At 39.8% G+C, this 9,587-nt stretch overlaps 1 long non-coding RNA gene across 1 annotated transcript in view; it reads left to right on the top strand.

Annotated features, from left to right (window-relative positions):
- LOC116671962 (uncharacterized) overlaps positions 1-5,805 on the top strand; it is a 17,785-nt gene extending 11,980 nt beyond the window's left edge. Inside the window, exon 3 of the long non-coding RNA XR_004327423.1 lies at positions 5,795-5,805. This is a non-coding gene — a long non-coding RNA (uncharacterized LOC116671962). The remainder of the gene's footprint in view (positions 1-5,794) is intronic.
- The last annotated feature ends 3,782 nt before the right edge of the window (positions 5,806-9,587 follow it).

Below are 9,587 nucleotides of genomic sequence, written 5' to 3' on the forward strand. Positions count from 1 at the left end.
GGGGGGGGGGGGGGGGGGTCATAACATAGCAGCAGATCAGAAATGTATTTTGGCCCTAAACCATTGAGTGATTCATAAACCAGCAAAAGGACTTTGAAATCAATTCTTTGAGGTACAGGAAGCCAGTGTAAAGACTTCTGAACTGAAGTGATGTGATCCACTCAAGAATGTAATTTTTTTTTTTAAACACACATTTGACATATGTTGTTGAAAAATTGATATGGGTATTGTGCTAGAAACCTTTTATTGGTCACTAACTCCATAACAGAAAAAGACATCCCTGTATAGCTGCAGAAGAAAAAGAAGAAAGCGACTTCAGGAAACGTTACACGTGGGATACGATCCCTGTGTATCCTGTGTTTGACCTACCACCCCAACCAACCTCCTTACGCAGATTTTTGGGCTTCCATGCTACTTGCTACCATAGTCGCTCCTAATGCTACGTCATCTTCTCATTGACTTTACATTGGCATTATTTTTTCACACATTCCGTGCCACCACCAAGTAATGCGGTGTTAACAGTTTGTGATCCTTTCACGGAATTCTGTGAGACCAGGCATACAGCCCCACACAGACCTGGGAAGGGCTCTAATTAGGCAATAAGTGTGTGTGTGTGTGTGGGGGTCATTTAATGATGTACACCTGCCCAGTTTTCCTCTGGTATAGTTGGAGATCAGTGCAGTTTTGACCACATTTTCCCCATCAGCCTTGCACTTAAACAAACACTCAGAACTCTAAGCTGCTGCCAGCCTCTTATTCTTTTCAAACTATGTTCTCCTGTGAATATTTTAGTAGGCATCTCCAAACCAAAGTGACAGCCTCTCAACAGAAAAACCTCATGCTCATTCAATCTGTGGTCAAATTACCACAGATCTACAGTGTAGATTCTAAAGAGAAGACATAATGCTTCAGGGAAATGTAATGCATAATTTTTTTTTTTCCCGACGCTGGGGCTTTCTCTCCTCATGTCCCCAGCAACTTCTTTACAAATGTCAGAAGGCAGTAAGTGGTGGATGAGGATTTTACTCTCACACTTTGCTAAAAAATGTTATTTTCTTTTCTTATGATAAAAGACATCCCCTTTTTATATCATCGCAGATTTCAGGACATTTTGTTCAATATTTCAATCTACAAATATTTCTTCCTTGTTCTGGGAATATCCTTTAGTTTCTCAGCAGAGTTTTAAGGCATGCAGCAAGGTTGCCCAAAAAATCCCTTGTTTGTTCATATTGACCTCGGCTGCCATTATATAACAGTTGCAGTTTTTTTGCAGAAAGAGGGAGAAGGGAGCAGATTAAAAATGATCTGGTTTGTCTGAATCCAAGTGTTAGTCAGCCTGGCTTCAAAGGATTCTATATAGCCCCCTTTTATCATAGCCATTTCTCACAGTAAAACACGCTTTGCTGAAATCAGTACAGATTCCTGTGGCTTTCACAGACTCAACTTCAAAGGGAGCATGGGGGGGATATTACTATAACAATAGGAATACACTTCTAAGCTGTTATTAGTTTACAAGTGGTACAGCAGAAAGTATATTTAGGACTGATTAAATCCTTCACTCTTCTAGTGTAAACTCTCAGACTTAGTGTGTGTCCTGTGGCACGTAAAGGAAAAACCATCCTCCAGAAATCTGAAAGGTGGCTCCAGCTGAGAATACAGTTAGAGTCGTGAATTTCAAGAGCAAGTCCAATCGACTTCAAGAGCAGTTGATATCAAGTTAATACAGAGACCAGAGAAAATGAAGTCCTATTCAAGGAGAATAAAGTGTCATTTAGAGGTACAGCATGTTTACTGCTGTCTACTGCTGTTTGCCATTCTTTGATTTTGCCCCATAATTTTCCATTTGTAATTACATTTCAAGTCATTTTTCATTTTCATTTCAAGCATAAACTTTAGTTTGAAAAAAGAAATGCTGCCGAAGATGCAACAAAAAAAAGATGCAGGGCTGTGGCAATGATTTTCAGATGGGTTTTTTATTGAGGGATTATTTCCTGGTGAAGAAATCTTTTTGTATTCCCCCGTGGGCGTCCAATGATTGACAGTAAGCTGAGTGGAACAAAATGTGTGCACTGCTTGAGAAACACTCAACTCAAGGGCACAATGAAAAGACAATAAAATTGAAACAGTGACAAAACCAAAAAAAACAAACTTATATGGTCTTTATGATGGATTATCTAACTCAAGTAATTTTCAAATGCAGAAATGAAATCATTGTGCTCAAGAATAAATGAGAGGAAAGGAATGTAGCAAGATTAGCTCACTGTGGGCAAACAGGAGCAGGCCAGACTTTGTGTCCCTTATCATACCTGGACATCCAACAAATCAATGTAATTTTACTGATCCATAGACTTGAATGGCCTTCTTTCCAGTTTGAGGGAGAAATAAACAACACATAGATAAAGTTCTTTTATATTTGTAGAAAAAAGGAAAAAACCCACTCATTTTAAGACTTTTTTTTTTTTTTTTTTAGTGGACACATCTGCTGACATTTGGTGTTGATGGCTAGTGCCTTGTGTCCAATCTAGCCTTTAAGGTTTAAGTGAAGCTACACCATATTGATCCCCTTGGTGTGTTTAGGTTTCAACTGATGAAGCCCTCTTTGATTGTTTGGCTTGCTGTGGAGAAAGCATTGGTTAAATTACTTGTACTTTTTTTGTGTCAACACCCGAAAGAAAGGCACAACTGAAGCTGCAACCACCGCTGCTGCCCTGAAAACCATTGACTTCCATAGGAAACACTTTTGTTATGTTCTTAATTTTTAAGCTAGGTTTTTAAAGCGCCCATATTATGCTCATTTTCAGGTTCAGAATTGTATTTTGAGGTTGTAACAGAATAGGTTTACATGGTTTCCTTTTCAAAAAACACCATATTTTTGTTTGTCGCACACTGCTGCAGACCCTGTTTTCACACTGTGTGTTTGGGTCTCTGCTTTAGTTACAGAGTCAGAGTTTGGAGTCAAATAATGTGCAGTAGCTAGGTAAGATCACCTCAGCTAGATAACTTTTTCTCCAACTTTGGTCAGTACAAGGCAGGATCAGCTGGGAGACTTTTTCTAAACAAGGGCTCACTTGTGGAAGACCTGCAGAACAGGGACATGGAAGTAGTTCTTTTGGAGATTATGGTGAACTAGTGTGTGCTGTAGCCGTGTTTTGCATGCTAGCGCTAACATTTTACGGTTAACCACCTTGTCTCGGCTAGTGACGTAGAAAGCCGTGCAGATTTTGAACAGCTCACTCGGAGACTGAAGACAGAGGACATTCAAAAACGCGTATCTCACTCAAAACAGCAGGGATAGTTTGTGTATACATGTGGAAGCACCAGAGACACAAAATAGCACCCCAAATCCCAGAACAAGTGTTTTTTTCATAATATGGGCACTTTAATAGAACATAGATGAGTAATAAATATGAGTAAGTTTGAACATCTACAGTTCCATGAAATTTGCAGGCAATTTGCAGATGAAGACCATGTCAAATGGTCAAAAGCTCCAGATCTGGGAAGTTAACTAATGGGAAGTCGTTCTTCTGACTTTGCAGTGTTCACAAGGTTTAAGTTGTATTTAACAGGTTAGCATCTCAAAGGCATATATGTATTTATTTAACTGTATTAAATTATTTTGGTGATTTAAACTACAATTTTTTTCTATAAGTGAATGCTTAATAAGACCAAGAGAAAGTGGATCACATCACTCCAGTTCTGAAGTCTTCACACTGGCTTCCTGTGCCTCAAATAATTGATTTCAAAGTCCTTTTGCTAGTTTATAAATCACTTAACGGTTTAGGGCCAAAATACATTTCTGATTCCCCCCCCCCCGACCTCTCAGGTTGCCTGGGACAGGTCTACTTTCTGTCCCCAGAGTCAGAACTAAACAGGGTGAAGCAGCGTTCAGTTTCTATGCTCCTCATATCTGGAACAAACTCCCAGAAACCTGTAGATCCGCTGCTACTCTCAGTTCTTTTATATCAAGACTGAAGACCTTTCTTTTTGATGTGGACTTTCTTTAAATGATGATGCTAATTTCTTTAATGTTTAATATGCTGCACTGTAACTTTTATTATTGTGTTTTATCTATCTTAATGTTTTTCTTTTTAACTGTTTCTTTTTAACTGATTTTGTGTAAAGCACTTTGAATTGCCCTGTAGCTGAAATGTGCTATACAAATAAAGCTGCCTTGCCGTGCCTTTCCTTAATGAGAACCATGTTTTGGGCCATAATCACTGGTTTAAAGGTGTATCTAAATGTTTTACAGTATTGTGAAAAATTCTGAAAGCAAAAGTGACTCTTGAACCGGTAAAATCTTGAAACAATAAAAGCATGTTTGAGGTCCTGTAGGCCTTGCCAAACATCTGGAATATTTGATCATACCTATGGCCAATGCATTAAAATGACTTAATCTGAGCTCTGTCAAAACACTATTAACACAACTTTATCTCAAAATGAGAACATTTTCAAGACTTAATGTGGACTTAAACAGCTTTGCAGCTGTGACTCGGCATGAACCCAATGGCTTTCAAACATCTTATCAGAACCCTAATAGTGAGGTCACAAACTTTACGTATATTTATTTGTTATCCAGTCAACGTTCAATGCATTCTAGCCCCTGGCGGCATTCCAACATCCTCAGATCCACTGAGGCTATTTATTTAGCACTAATACCTTATGTCATCTTGTGTTTCAGCTGTTGTTTCCCCTACATTTACATACTGTCGCAGTGAATCTCTATCAACCTGCCTTATCTGCTCGCAGTGTCGATTTACTGATTAACATTTATTGGGCACTTTGAGTGAATGGGAGACAGCTGGGCTCCGAGTTGATCAAAGAGGGAAAGATGTTTTGCCTCATCAGCCATGATGAGGGGAAGATGTAGGTGCAAACACTCTCCACCAGCCTCATCCATGGTCTAAGAGGCTGGGAGAGAGGCCAGGGCAAATGGCGGCATCGCAGGGTACCAGCTGGTCACACACTCACAAGTAAAAGGTTTCATTTCACCTGGACACTTAGCACAGGTGTTTCATTAGCCAAGGCTGCCACATGGTGGTGTCCCTCTCATTAGGAAGTCGTTAATCCACCATTCGGGCAAAGTCGACAGGTTGGCTGCAGAAACCCAAGAAGATGTGTTTAGAAGTTAAAGGTCCAATGACATGATGCTTTTTGATGCTTTTATATATACCTTAGTCGTCCTAATACTCTGTCTGAAGTCTCTTTCCCGAAATTCATCCTTGGTGCAGAATTACAACCACTAGAGCCAGTTGCACAATGAGCTCTCTCATTCTTGTGGGCAAGAAAAATTCTCTGGGCTGGCAGAGCAGAAAAAGGGGAGGTAACTTTGCCCCTTATGACCTCATAAGGGACAAGATTCCAGATCGGCCCATCTGAGCTTTCATTTTCTCAAAGGCAGAGATACCCAGGGCTCAGTTTACACCTATCACCATTTCTAGCCACTGGAGGATGGGGGAATGCATATTAATGCTAAAAAAACTAATAAAGTGCATGCATGCAATGGGACCTTTAAGAACTAAGACATGTTAGTCTTTTAGGTTATCTTTTGGCTAAGATTAATTACACTATAAGTATTTAAGTAGGATAACGGCTTTAGAGACTGTAAAGCAGTCCGTAAATCCATTTTCTAAATAAATGTTCCAAAATTATAAATACTTTCACCTTAATGTTTTTGTTCCAAACACATACTGGGAGCTTCCCAGGACAATCATAGGGTGACCATTTTTTGCCAGATCTTTCCTGCCAGTATAAACACCGATCAAACCACCATCTGGCCAGTTCTCTCACCAGTGAGCCGGCCACACAGTTGGGAGTTTGAATGTGTTTAAGTGGACTATTTGCTCTCTTTCCCTATGTTCCTTTATGCTGTTAAATGAATGTGACGTTCTTCTCTGTTGGATTGTGAGGATCCTCTGTGTGCTTCTTCTATGGTTTGATGCACACTATGTGTTACCATGGCCAAATTGAGCCCTTTCAACTATATCAACTGGAAATTTAATATTTTATTCGAACACCATGAATTTTACTCTGCTCTCCTGAAAGTATGTGTGGTTTTCATACATTTCACATGTTAGGCCTATATGTAAAGCATAATGCAAAATAATATGCTCTATAGTGTAAGAAATTTACAACAAAACTATGAATTTTCTTCGCTTACATGGTTATTTGCATATAGAGGGGGGAAGTGAGATCGGATCACAAGTGGTCACTCGAGACACGTGGGGACGCATTCTAATGCCAGGTGTAAACTGACGTACTTATCCCTGTCCACTTGTGACTGGATCACCCAAGGCACATGGCAATGCCTTCGTCTCCAGCTGCTATGTTTAGCAGTCTTGCATAACAGGTTACAAAAGCAAGGCTAGGCTAATGGGTCAGTCTATATGTCTCCAATTTACTAGACAGAACCAGTTTTCATACACGTGATATCAGGCAGAGAGAACATTCATAAAGTGCATTTGTTTTAAACCAATGGATAGCCTGCATCTTCCCACACAAGTGAAGGTCATCATGAAATCCCTGTGTTACCAAACCATCAATTTTTCCCCATGTAATTAAGTATCCTTATGTCCTATCAACTTTTGACCAGACCATATATTTGCATATGTACTGTATGTATGACTTAAATCTACATGTGTGACTGCCCAACATACTTGTAGTTGCCATAACGCAGCTAACATCAGACATCCAGGAAGACTAGAAAGGGCCAGGGAGATAAATAGTAAAATATGATACAAAGGGTTAGGGTTAGGTTAGGGTCATGTTCTGTGCCATTGTAACAGGTTAGTAGAAATGGCACAGGAAACAGGTGCGGACAGGTTTGACACCTGACTGGGTAAAAGAGGCTGTCATATATACTGACAGGGTGATAAGTAAAATAATACAAAAGGTGAGGATGTGGGAGGCAGTGATCAATGACGGAAGGTTTGAGGGCTTCTGGTGGACAGACCATGACTGCAAAGGTTCATAGAAATGCAGGGGGTCAGGGGAAGAGGCTGAAAGGAGGGAAAACAAGGCTGAATGGGCTAAAATAAAAACAACTGGCATGGCCATCTTGACAGATATCTTGTTGGGGATGCAGAAATTATTTACTTGTAAGTATTCTGTCAAATAATACAAACCTTTATAATAAGTGTTTTTAGTAAGGAAAGAAATATCTAATTTTCACATGGGAAGAGTTGCACAAAGGAAAGGACACATGTTCATGTGGGTCCATGAGTCATTAAACAAGATTCAGAACACAGAAGGAATCTAATCTACAGCTCCTGGGCTACGCAAACCTCCACACGGACAGCCAGAAGGCACCAGGGACAAGTCGGAAAATTCATTCAGCCTCCTTTTTTTTTCAGTGCAAGCCAGTTTGATTCCTATTGTGTGCCCGCATACATTAGGCTTCAACATCCATCTCCACTGGCACTACTTGTGTGGCACAGGGGAACACCAGCTGTGCCCCCCCATCTGCTGTCGAGATGGGGCCCAAGCATTTAGACCCCAAAAAATCTCAGAGAAAAACAACAGCAGGCTAAGAGGCAAGGGTTACAGCTTGTGTGTGACTGGCTGTCTGTTTGAATGTTGTGTACAGATCTTTGATATGTATGTATACCTGTGTGTGTGTGTATGTGTGTGAGAGAGAGAGAGAACATATTTCTTTCTTTCACTTTGTTATAAGTTTGAACACATTCGCCAGTGGCATCTTATAGTACTCCATCTCTAGCCGTCGGTAACATGTAGCAGCAACACACTTTGATCGCAGACATTTTAATATGGAGCATACAAGCAGCCTTCGGGCCTTGAACTGTGTACATGTTTGTTCTGCATGTCACAACACTGAATTGTTATCTACAGCAGTCTTGATATCACTTCGGAACAAATTAACCCAAAATTCACAAAGTCATCGGCCATGGAACACGCTGACTCTAAATGATAATAACTTTTGACAAATGAGGGGCCCATGATGGGTGGGGAGGCTAAATGTTACGACACCAATTCTGGGGAATAACAATCATTTTTGAGCTGTCAGCGCTCAGGCTTTTTACTCAGAACTGAAGACAACAACAACAACAACAACAACACAAAAACAGCTTTAAGTTTTACCACTTGTCAAGAGAGATGTGCAAGGTGTTACCAAATCATGAATAATTCACGCTAAATAATTTAAACTTGGTTTTCCCATTTTATAGATGAATACTGTATTTACTCGGCACATAACAGTTCTCCCCTTTGTTGTGCAAACGCAGCCATATTCTGTCTGATTGCATTTAAATCAACAGGGCATGTAAAATTAAAATTTCTTCAAAGAGACTCTGGGAAATGTTTCAAAGGCTTTGAACTTTGACAACTGACATGGAAGAATAACAGAAGGAAATGCGGAGCATTTATGACTATGTATGAGACCCATGAGCTTGCAAGAACACGAATTGCAATACTGCGAGTTTGAGTTTATAAAAATGGTGAGCTTTACGAGAGTTGCTGTCGTCGTGATGCTGTTGTCGTTAGTCTAGAGAAGTAAAATGTTCCTAATGCAGCTCTCATAGCAAAGCGAGTATGCCAATACTGCATGTGTAAATTGATTTATAATCATAAATTTGAAATAGTAGACCTGTCCATCAAATGAGTATATCTGGTGTTTTTCAAACTACAATGCACAGTCTGAGCCTGAATGTTGATTGACAGGCTTATCTTAGGTGTATGTGTGCTTTGATCAAACAGATCATGCATTTTACATGTCCTACCTCGCAATCGGTACATGGCAGCAGCCAAGCGATCACTGAGGCATTACCACGCAACCCAAATATCAAAAGTCAAACATGCACATGCATATATTTGATCAATTGGTAAGGACATACCAGATGGGATGTTTTGAAATCTCATGCGTACTCCATTTCATGAAAAAGTCTGGCTGTGGACCGATCGTGTTAGCATTCAGAGTGCTTTGTCCAGCTTGGCTTTAGATGATGGAACAGTGTAGATGAATATCAAACCTGACTAATCTCCTTCACACTAAAAGCACCCAGCTCCCATTATCAGTCGAGGAGATTAGACAGATAACAACACTCACTAGATGCGTGTTTGTGTGTGTGGCAGCACTCCACTGTACACTGGCTTTTTATTCCAGTTTAATCTAAAATCAATGCAAACAATCAAACTCTGAAAGTCTCCATACATGTACAGTACATACAACTTTCTTTCTTTTTTATACAAAGGACATAATGGATTACTCCAGAAAGGATCATAGTTTGTTTTATGATCAGTTAAAAGGATAAATCTTGAATATTGTTTTTTCATACAACAATGCTATTGGTCATCCTCTACGTCTCCCTGTGGGTTTAAAAAATATTTTAACAGTGACAATGGTGATTTAGTCTGACTTTGTCTGAGACAAGCAACGGTTCAGTGGCAGGTTTTCCAACTTCCCTCACTGCCTACATAAGAAAAGTCAGCAGATATAAGGTATGATTGACAAAGATGAGAAGACCACAGTCATGTTTGTTTGTAAAAAGAAAAAAGGTTGACTCGATAGCAGTTCGTATGCCTGTTAGTGACAGCTATGAATAGATGAAAAAGACAGACCAAGGCTAACAAAAACC

This window comes from Etheostoma spectabile, chromosome 22 (assembly GCF_008692095.1).
Source record: "Etheostoma spectabile isolate EspeVRDwgs_2016 chromosome 22, UIUC_Espe_1.0, whole genome shotgun sequence".
Classification (NCBI taxonomy): Eukaryota; Metazoa; Chordata; class Actinopteri; order Perciformes; family Percidae; genus Etheostoma; species Etheostoma spectabile.